Consider the following 12,534-nt stretch of genomic DNA (forward strand, 5'->3'; position numbering starts at 1 on the left):
CTATGTTTCTAATTAACAATATTTTCAAAAGATTTTTATAGATTGATAGTAATAAATAAAGGAAAAAGAAAAGCCAAAACAAGAAAGAGAGACATTGTGCTTGTTTTCGAGATAAAAGTCATTGTAAATTTGGCGGGAAATAGTTTTCTCTAGATTTTTTGTAATCGAATTAATCGTACTCCAAAAGGAGCAAGACTGGGTACGTCGACCGGATAATCGTGTTCTGCTATGCATTTATCACCCGCCATGTAATTCTCACTCAGTTAAAACATCACAAACAGAAACAGGCACAATTGGTAAACATTACACAATAAAATTAGTAAGATGTTGCTTAAATAACACAGAATCAAACCATTAAGGTATTTTTCGGGTGTTGTTTATCGTCGCATAGGAATTTTGTGTCTTCATTTGGTATAACGTACCCTTATATTTTCACTAGATATATGTCTTAAATGACACTCTATAGTTTATGAAATAATTGTCACGATTTTACAACCACATAAAGACAGTATATACATGACTGGGAGAACATGATTTATTTATAAGTTGTATTTGACTTTGAACCAGCGTTCCGTACTCTGATAACGGTGTTATGTCTTTATTGACTTTATGTAAGTTTTTTTTATGTTGATGAAGACTGTTCGAGTTCAGTTTATTAGAAATTTATTTTAAAGTTTGTTCTTATGTTGTGCTATAACACCCCTGTACCATGTTAGGGCGCGTTGAATGCTAAAAAAAATGTTTAAGTACCCATTTGCCATGTGCCTGACAGGATCAACTTTTGAATAATTGATCACTGTATGATATATTGTTGTCGGTGAATTGATTTTACAATTTTTTTCATGTCGGATAATTTTGTAGCCGATTATGCGTTATGTTTTTCTTTTATTGTTGAAGCCTGTACGGTTACCGATAACTGCTGACATCAATTCCATCGAATGAAAAGACACAAAGGTTTGCCTATATTAACTATATTTTTTTCGCAGTCATTTTATGTTTGGATATCAACCATAAGTCGTACTGTTTCAAGTATGGTCAACCTCTAAATTGACTTAAAGGATTCCTTATTTGTTAGTCATCGTGTAATATGTTTTGTAAACGAACCATTACAAATCAATCAATATTTACGTAAACTGATTTTTAATTTTCATCTATAGTATCACCAAATTGATTTTAAGTACGAAAGTTGGGAACATTTAACCACTTAACTGAACCGTACCAATAATCGATTTTTAACTCCATTTCAGTTAATGTTTTGCTACCACATTCTCGATGTTTGACTTAGAATTTTAAATCAAGCATCTTATTTACTCACCATGTTTATTTTAAGATGAAAAAGGCATAAAAAATCTAAATCATTACCAGCTGCCAAAAATATTAAAAAGTCACTGTACTATGCCCTAATCGATTTGATGACATACCTATCTGTAAAAAAAATATTTGAAGTTAATATCTTATTATTGATTATTTTTTTATGTATATATACATTACGCAATCATGTAAGTATTTATAAAAACGGTAATATATTTTGCTATTCATATAGGTTGGCTTTGTTTCGATGATCTGGGTATTTCATAGAAATTTGATCAGAGTTAATTGAAATAAATATTTAAGAAAAGTTCCCTTGCTGTGTATTATACGTTATACGCAAGTTCGTGATACAGTATAGTAGGAACAACATCATGAACAGTTTTTCATTGCTTGAAACAAACATTCGAAGAAATTGTTTCTTATGATTATTTGTTCAGCAATCTAAAAATATCACTCTAAACTTATAAATGTATCTTCTTTGTAATTTTTTGGGGTATTCATTCCTTTCACATTTATTTTCGTTTAAATTGAACAAGACGTGGCATTTGAAACACATATATTTGATTATGTGCAATGCAGAATGTTTTGGCTGTCGTATATATCTCTTTGAATCTTATTTTTCTATGTAAAGGGCAGTCTTTCAATGACCTATTAAGTTTAATAAAATCTTTGTATCAGTAAACTCTTTGACAAGACATTTGTACTCCATTTATTTGATGTGTTTGAGATTATAGGTTACACTTTGTACAGCTATTTCAAAAACTACGCCCCGGTTAGAGATATATATGATATTCATAGATAATTGTTATGTTTACTTACGGGTTTCCAAATAGGATCTCTATGTTTCATCTTGAGATTCAAATCCGAGAAAGACCAAAGGTGAAGGGAGGGGTAGGACAGAATGTTAGTACAATTTAAATTTCAAAAGAAGTTTGGGGCATATGAATGTTGCAAACATGCCGAACACCTCAATTTTTATCTTTTAAAAAATAGCAGTGCAGATGAATTTTCTAGTATGGGATATTATTTTTGACGAAATGGCATAGTAAAAGGGGTGCAGTTTTAGCCAAAAAAAAAATAAAATCACAAAAATACTGAACTCCGATGAAAATTCAAAACGGAAAGTCCCTAATCAAATGGCAAAATCAAATAATATAAATAAGCTCATCATAGATACCTGGATTAAATTTTATATTCACGCAAGAAGCTGGTTTCGTCTTTAAAAGACTCATCAGTGACGCTTGGATAAAAAAATGTTAAAAAGGCCAAAAAAATTATGAAGTTGAAGAGCATTGAGGACCAAAATTCCTAAAAGTTTTGCCAAATACAGTTAAGGTAATATATTCCTGAGGAAGAAAAGCCTTAGTATTTCAAACGTTTTAAAGTTTTGTAAACAGTTAATCTATAAATATGACCATATCAATGATAATCCATGTCAGCACAGAATTTCTTACTACTGGGCTAGTGATACCCTCGGGGAATTAAAACTCCACCAGCATCTACCCAGTGGTTGTAAATAAACTCATTATAGATACACATCAAACGAATGGACAACAACTGTCATAGAATTCCTATGGGAAATTGCAAAATCTACATTTATAAAAGTGCAACCATTAATTTTGTTATTGGATAAAGGAAATTCCGATTTGAATTTTCCTTGGAGTTCAGTATTTTTTTGTTGTACTTTTTTATTTACTGATTGAAAGCCTTTTTTTCTTTTTTTTTTAAATTTAAATAAAATTGAGAATGGAAATAGTGATTGTATGAAAGAGAAAAAATAACGATCAAAGAGCAGAAAACAACCCAAGGGCACCAATGGGTCTTCAACACAGTGAGAAAATCCCACACCGAAAGGCGGGCTTCAGCTGGCAAAAAAAAAAGAAAAAAAAAAGACCAAAAATGAGTAATATTTAGTGAACTTAACTCCGAACGTCTAAATGGACTAAAATCGTATTTTAGCAATAATTACCCCGTTTCAATGAAAGCCTTCTTAAATTATTAAATTTTATTGTAATTGAAAAAAATAATTATCAAACTAACTCTAAAAGAAAAGTCGCATATTGTCAAATACAATTGGATGTAAATGAATTTTAAATATGAAAAATGCAGTGGCAACCTGTGGTAAAAAATGATGGACGTGATTGAATATTTATATTTTAACTCTATTAATTTTCAGAATCTCAGGCTATATGCTTGAATAATTTTTAGACGGAAGTTTTATACTTTTGACTCAATTGGTTGGTGTGAACAATCTTTTGAGAAGATATAACCGATCAAATAAGTGCTGTTTTTAGGAAGCTTGTCTGACCTCATAAAAGCAATAACGTAGCTAGACTATTGTTAACGTCTTAATATCCTGAATTAATTTAACCAATGGAAATAATATAAAATCTTCTGAGAAAGAGATAACAAATAATTTCAAATTTGATATACGTTTTTGCATATCGTATTTGAGTGCACTGTCATGTTATCCAACTTGGCATGGGCTTTTAAATTAATGTTCACCTATTTGACTCAAATTTCTCATATTTGATTTACAATATTTTTAACATATATATCCAAATTAAAAATGTCTAAAATAAAAAATTTCCAAGGCATAGGCTCGATAATATATATAACAGTTTTATGTTGTTTAAGTCTAGATGCCATCTTATTACCTATCGAGTTGCTCTCTGAAGACTGGCGACAGTCATACATGCAAAATAACATAAATGTTGGTACAAATAGATAGAAAACTCGTGCAAGTTGATTGTTCTAGGTCTGTTTAATTTATTTTAAAGGGTTACATAAATGTTTATCATAATTGTTACCTGTATCAGAATAAGTTTTGTTTTGAAGATCGAGTCAGTCAATTAAATGATTTACCTCTGTTTTACTACCAATGCTGATATTCATTTTGTTCCTTTTTATAATTGAACACGCACAATTCATGCGTAAACTATCTCTAGGTAAGAGGTTAAATAAAAGGTCACATTAAACGGATTCAATTAGGTCGGATTATTCTTTTGCACGTGAATATGATATCATTGATGTGTCTTACCTTATTTTGACAAAATTGAACCCTACTGGCTGCTAATAGCGAAATATTATTCCACTATTTCACTTCAATCAATGATTGAACCAAATAAAACTCATATTTTATCTTTTTTATGTATCACGTAGCTAGTGACCCTTTAATAAGTATGTAATTAAAATATCACATGGCAGATAACAGAATACATAAAACTAATATTTTGATGTTATTGTTGATAGACAGAATGTTTTAATTGCAATTCAATTATATACGAATATTCGAAAGCACAAATGAGAAACCAGTCATTTAAACTATTATGAATATAGCTACTTATCAAATGATCAAAGTCCGAGATATTTATTTTCATATAAAATGGTATAAAACAAAATTTAGTTTTGTGTTGCAAAGTTGGTGTTCGTTCGTTTAATTCCATCAATTTTAGACAATTCATGTTATGGATGTTAAAGATTTGCTTGTTATGAATTACTCTTGCAAGTAGCTATGTTTATATAAAAAAAAAGACGCAGGAGGCACAACAGTAATTATAAATCGCAGAGAAATACAACATATAATTTTTTTAACGGAAAACGACCAGAATAGAACAGCATCCCTCAAAACACTTAACAGAAAACTGAAACAAAGCAATACTTACATGATTGCATACTAGTATTAAATTAAAATGTAGAAAACTTTGGTTCTATCTGAAACAAAGTAGTATTTCTACAAAAATATGTTAAAAAGTATAAAGGCTATCTTGAGTATACATATAATCACCTTTTATATGAATTATAAGCAACCAGAACACACCCGCGAAATCGCGGGCATATACAGCTTGTGAACTGTTGTAGGATGATTTTTTGTAAAAGATATTATGTATGGATAATTTCATAAAAGGTATCAAAAGCCCCCTCTCTTTTTCCAAAGTCCGATATTTGTTTCCTTTCTGTTAAATTCAATAATTTTCGTGTTTCTGGCCTCATACCACAATTAATCTTCTCCTTTGCTACAATGCTTCTTTTGGTAAAAGTCAAATTAAATTAAAAATTTGAACCGTTTCAAACATCAAATAAATATAATTGCTTATATATAGATAAAGGCAACAGTAGTATACCGCTGTTCAAAACTCATAAATCCATGGACAAAAAACAAAATCGGGGTAACAAACTAAAACCGAGGGAAACGCATTAAATATAAGAGGAGAACAACGACACAACACTAAAATGTAACACACACAGAAACGGACCAAGCATCAGACAAAATCCCACGAGAATAACAAATATAACATCAAAACCAAATACATGAATTTGGGATAGACAAGTACCGTGACACGTCTTATCGCAATGTGAAATTACACTAAAAAATAAGAGAAAACAAACGACGCAACGTTAAAATGTAACACACACAGAAACGAACAATAATATAACAATGGCCATATAGACCATTATAAGTCTAATAAAATATGAGAGCCGTATTAACATGCCAATGGTAGGATATAAATCTTTGTATAAATGACTAAGACCGACTAAGACTAATTTGAGGGGTGGTCGGAGGGGTCCTGATCCGGAAATCCTGAGATGCAGAATTTAAAGAAATTCATATCCCGAAATCCCGAAATCGAAAAATATATTCCCGGATCCCGTAAGGATCAATCCCCAAATCCCGAGCTTAAAAACACCCGATCCCGACGCCCCGAAAAAGGTCCTGCCTCCCTCTAACCTCTACCTTACTTTCATGTTTGCCAAATCACTATTTTCCCTTTCAACAATAAATGTTTATGCCCCATTTATGAGCATTATGTTTTCTAGTCTGTGCATCCGTGCATTCGTTCGTTCGGTCGTCCTTCCGTCCGTCTGTCCCGCTTCAGGTTAAAGTTTTTGGTCGTGGTAGTTTTAGATGAAGTTGAGCATGTTTTACTTATTTTAATATATATGCAACTGGTATGACCCCTAGAGTAGTAAACATTTCAAAGAAAATAGTAGACAGAATACAGAGAGTCTCTATATATTTTAAAGTAGTATAATCGTAGTTTACATGTAGATAAACGCGAAAAATAATTGTCCTCTATAAGGATGTATAATAGTTGTGGTTCTTGCGATCTAAACACCATGATATTAAGAACACTCTGATTGGTTTATTTATTTTTCATTTTTTTGTTATCTATCCTCGATTGGTTGTAGGTATTTGTGCACGTTTCAAACCGGAAGTCGTATCTATGACTAAAAGTCAGTCTGATGACGGATTCATATACGGACTCCTTTTTTGTCGTTTTTCTCCCAAAATAACTCAATCTGATTAATCATAAGAATAGATGACAAATGCGACTATGCATGTTACCTATAGGACACAGAGGCATGATGATTGATGATTTCTCTATTCTAACCGTTCGAATATAAAGGCTTCTTGACAAAATCGCCGAAAACAGTATGAAATAAGAAGATGCAGGCATGCTTTTCAATGAAACAACTTTACAACTGAGTAAAAATGTTATGGAAGCATGGAATTCAAGGTCACCATATGGCCTTCAACAAAGAAAAAAGTCCATATCGTCCATATAGTGCAATTAAAGTTTTAACAAATTCGTCTACGAAAGGAACCCTGTATCAAAAATAAAAATAATGAAGGATCTTTGTTTCAAGTTATATCGTTCAATATTTATATCAATGACATACATGAAACTTGACCACTGCATCAGCTATCCCTTTAGTTTATCAATTACGTTGTCTTATGACGAAGAGGGACTAGAAATACAGTATATAAGCAGTCAACAACTAAACGTATTCAACTGACCCGGCAAAATACAAGTATGGTCAATGAAGAGTACTATAACTACGGTTATATATCTTTTGTCCACTGGGTAAAATTTTCAGATTTTGAAGAATTGTTTCGTTTGAAGGTTCCCAAGTTATTGTTGACACTTTATTGTTATGTAATTGTATATATGTGTAATTTATCAAACAGAATAATTATTTTATTCAATTTCTTAATATTTTATATATGTTGTAAAACACTATTTTCATGAACTATATATTTTTGTTGAAAGAGATCAGTTTCAACCGAAATACTCTGTACATGATTTTATTGATTATCTCTCGATTCTATCATTTACAATTTTAATATGAAAGCTCTTTAAAAAGTGTCACAATTAAGAAGAGATTAAATCGCCGTTAGTGGTGTTGATAGTAGAACATCAATTTGAGGGATTGTTTGATGAATTTCAAAATTTAATAAGAATTATAATGCAATAAGTTTGTAACGAAAATGTTCATTGGACGTTGACACATATTTTGAGGGTCAGATTCCATGTACTACCAGTTCGCAACTAAGAATGCCACCATTTTGAATTCCGATTGTTTTAGGGTATGTTATTTCTCAAAAAATAAACAAGATAGTCAAATGTTAAGCTTCAAAATCTTATTTTGTCTATATTGAAACTATTCTGAAGCCTATGAAAAATAAATATACGTTTAGTATTCATGTTTGACATGCAAAGTATACATAAGACGTCACATTGTTTAGATGCTAAAAACGATACAACAATTTAGCGGACTTTTTCATTTATGCCATTTTTAAGCCAAAATATTTATTAAATGACATCTCCGCCCCGAGTCGCTAGGAAAACTCAATTTTCGACAGTGAAATCTACGTTTAACGAAGGCCAAGCTTAAAATACAATACAGTTATCTCCTGATTTTAATTACCAAAAAGTGCATGGAACAAGTTTGCTTTTGTTCATATGATAAGACATAAATTAAAAAAAAAGAAGGGAGATATATGACATTTAATCTAGTTTTTGTGTTTAGTCAGCTATAAAAAGCACCTAATGACTAATGCACAACAATTCAAGCAAGAAAACTAACAACCTAATGTATGTATAAAACAATGAAAGAATATTTTTTTTTAAACAGCAACAAACGAAAACCGTTGAAAAACAGGCACTAAACTAAACATGTTGAACAGCTAATGTTTGCGGTTTATTTCGTCAAAGGGTACGTTTAAATGATAAGAATGTGAAATATAGAAAACAAGCTATCCCATTTAAAGATCTTATTTTTGGCTCAGGATTATCAGATAAATTTTACTTTTGCTTTATATATGTATCTGATCAGACAATGAAATGATCAGTGAATTTACAAAACGAATGTTTTATACAAAGAATTTAGAAGAAGTTAAATTCTTAGTTAATGTAAAACAAATTAAAAAAGAAAACAAAAGAAAAAAATTTAAAAAGAAAAAAAAATGTGAAAATTTTCTTTCTGTTCTTCAAAGTTTGTTTTGGGTTCTGAACCTTTTGATATTTTCACGTTGAGCACCACTAAAGAGAAATTAATACACATGTAGTCGAAAAATGCATCTGATGCGATAGAATTGGAAACGAAAATGTTGTAATTACATGCAAATGGACCATTATGAGCACCTTGATCATGCTAGTACAAAATCACTATAATTCTGATATGATGTGCATATTAGGGAATACGGTGATATGATTTGTCGAGAGGACTTCCGGCAGTTGATCTTGACGTTGTTTATTTTTTCGATAGACGACGTTGACCGAACTTCTTTTCGTTACCAATGTAAACAAGATGGCGGCGGTACTAACATCAACGTTAACAAAGTTTATTTTCACTGCACGTTAATAGTTAAATTAAATAATACACACAATTATTCGTTTGAATGATAATAAGAGTTTTTGCAGTTTACTTTTTATCAGATAGCAAATTTCATTGAGAACATATTTTTGCGTTAACCAACATATATATTCATGCGCCAGGCCTATTCAATGACATACATATATGCAATTTACGTGTTGTAGAGGTAACGAGTGTGGAAAAACATATTCCCTATCTCCAACTTAAAAGAATTATAAGGATTAAACGCCTTTTAAAAGGAATTTATTGGTGTATAAACTGGACCTAGTCATTCACAAGCATATTTTATTTGTTTGTGAGCTAGTAAATAAAGTTTATATACCAATAAATTCCCTTTGAAAGGCGTTTAATCCTATTATGTCTTGGATGGGTGGTACTATTGTGAAGAGATAGTCCATCAGCGACTTCATTGACTGAGAGGTTCTGAGAAACCGAGATCTGCTTGTCTAACCTGTTTTTCTGGATTAACTTTATCATCATGTTTATTAGGTTCGCATGGTACAAAAAAAGTGAAAAACTTGTTGACATAACTTAAAAGTGTTCTCCATAGAAAAACGTAAAAACTTAGAACAAAAACATTCCTTTAATAGTTTAAACATATTTTATTGTTCCAAAAAGAGACAAATGGATTAGACACAAGTTTTTCAACTTAGTAACGTCTTCTCCAATATATACATAAATATACACATGAATGAACATTACATAAAAATGACTTTAACCAATTATTATTTAAGCATGAAGATATAACATTCCTTTGATGAAGAGTCAACAAGATACCACTCATAAAATTGTTGCAATCCAAAATTGAGTACAAAAGGAAAGGTGTTTTGCAAATATACACGTAAACGTACATCTTTTGAGTTTAGTCAAAATGGCACTACGAATGCAAAGCAAGAACTCACACAGCTGACGTCTTTCCACAGTTACATAGATTTCTTAAATTGTATGATCTATGCTAATTGTTAAATGACTAGACATTATATTTGCAATAATCTTTACCCCAGGCGCTTGCAAACAAAATTTATTTAAAAATAGATCCAGTTGCAAATATAATTACTTCTAAGCAAGGTAATACGTTGCATAATTTATTCTTATGGCCTGTAAGAAATTTTTTCTAAATTCGGATAAAACAGACGAGTATTTAAATCCATATAGTCGACACTACACATTTGACAAAATCAACTCCTTTTAAAAAGTCAACCAATTCGTGAATGAGCACTGATTCTTGCTTAATTGTTTTGTTTGTCCATCAGTTAATGCTGATTGATGTCAAGTGTTTCAAATTATCAATAAATAAGTTTATAACTGTGTTTTTTATTGGACAAAACTGGTGAACAGTTTCTAAAGGTATATGCAGAAAATTGAAACTAGAAGAAGCTGACGGGCAGTTGATAGTTCGTACGTTCATTTATACACAAATAAAAAGATATTTGAACAAATGTGATAACAAATGGAATACTTTTAGTAGTACCACTTTTGTAAAACAACGATTCTTATTCCGACCAAACTCTGATATAGGGAGAAGTAAATTAAAATATCAAAGAATAAATTAATAAATTGGTCTTAATGCTCTTCAACTTCGTACTTCATTTGGCCTTTTTAACTTTTTGGATTCGAGCGTCAATGATGAATCAATTTTCCTCAGAGTTCATTATTGTTGTGATTTTACTTTATACTAAACTCCGACGAAAATTCAAAACGGAAAGTCCCTTATCAAATGTCAATATCAAAAGGTCAAACATATCAAACGAATGGATAACAACTGTTAAGTCCTGAATTAGTACAGGAATTTTTCTGATGTAGAAAATGGTGGATTGAACCTTTTTTAAAGTGCTAAACATCCCACTTGTACGACAGTCGCATCAAATTTTATTATATGGACAACGATGTGTGAAAAAACCCAACGGACACAATAGTTAAAAATGTCACAAATATGGGTACAACAACAACACGAACCCCACTAAAATGGGGGTGATTTCAGTTGCTCCAGACGGGTAAGCACATCTTGCTCCACATGTGTTACCCGTTTTGTTGCTCAGGTTACCACAAAGCCGGTAAATATTATAAATCGGTAGGTCACATTCGTGAAAAGGGAACGGGATTGTAGTTACGCATAAAGAAAATGTATGATATCATCTGTAGAACGGATATTCCATAACGGTCAACCAACTCCTGATTGCGTCTGTAAAATTTAGGACGTAATGATTTTAACTTCATTATCTTGGGAAGCTGAAATCATCTCTTTTTTCGTAAAGTTTTGTTTCCAACCGACCTTCAAAGTCCATTTCTAGATAGAAATCCTAATCAAATGGAAAAATTAAAAGTTGATTGAACCTGGTTTTATAGCGATAAACCTCTCACTTGTACGAAAGTGGCATCAAATTCCATTATATTGACAATTATACGTAAACAAAACAAACAGACATAAGAAGTACAAATGTCAAAATTACGCGTACAAATGTCAACATTGTGTTATAATCTTAATCAGAAAAAAAAACAAAATCAAATTATTAATAAAGAAGCACAAAAAGGCATATATAAAATTTCATAACCTCATTAATTGTTTTCTTATTTTTGTATTTTATTTATGTATGTTACAGTAAATGGGACCGAACGGTTAGATTAACATTAATTCTGATGTAGAATCTCGCGTTTGACGTCAGAATATTAACGTCACACAGGTAGAGATATGAAATAATTTTGTTGGTCAAAGTATGAGAAGAATATAATCTATAGTGTACATGTATCCTGTGCATAAGTACAGAGCAACGTCAAATGGATATCACCAAAAACAGTAAAACATAGTGTAGTTCACTTGTTAACGAAGTAAATAATCGATTTTTACAACGTATGAGGTTTGGGTTGCTAATCAAATTCTTTATTATTTTGTCCAAGGAACAATATGTAAAATGCACTTCAACACTTATTATAACATGTTCTTCAAATGAACGATTTTCTCTTGATTACCTGTGGTCCTTGTATTGTGTTATAATCTATCAAGCGTTAGAAGCATGATTTTTATCTTATTTTTTCCGTTTTAATTGGATCTGCAAATGATGTTAGAAAAAACAATGAGCATCACCAGTGGCCGTTTTTACATCAAAAGACGGACGAGGATAAATCTTTAGCAAAAAGAAATACTAAAAAGCAACAAAAATAAAAGTTTGCAAAGAGCATTATCAACCAAACTGGTTCTAAAGGAGACAATCCAAAACATAAAAAAATAAATAAATTATGTGAAATAAGTATTTGCAGTGTTGAAATCAATTTGATTTTTTCTCAATAATCTTGTCTTGATGAGTGGCACAATTATTGCATTTGAAGTTGACTTTAATAATTTATTATGCTACCATCAGCTGTCCATGAAATAGTGAATTAACAGTTCAATCTTACCAAAATAAACTAAGGAACATCGCTAATGAATTATTCACTTGCAGGAATGGTATATTATAACACATTGAGCACAAACTACAGATAATCCACTTACCATATGAACATGAATCAACTGATGTTCCGATGTGTCGTCACTAACAAAGTGAATAGAAAGTTTCGTCAATATCTTTT

The sequence above is a fragment of the Mytilus edulis genome, chromosome 7 (genome assembly GCF_963676685.1).
Source record: "Mytilus edulis chromosome 7, xbMytEdul2.2, whole genome shotgun sequence".
Taxonomy (NCBI): domain Eukaryota; kingdom Metazoa; phylum Mollusca; class Bivalvia; order Mytilida; family Mytilidae; genus Mytilus; species Mytilus edulis.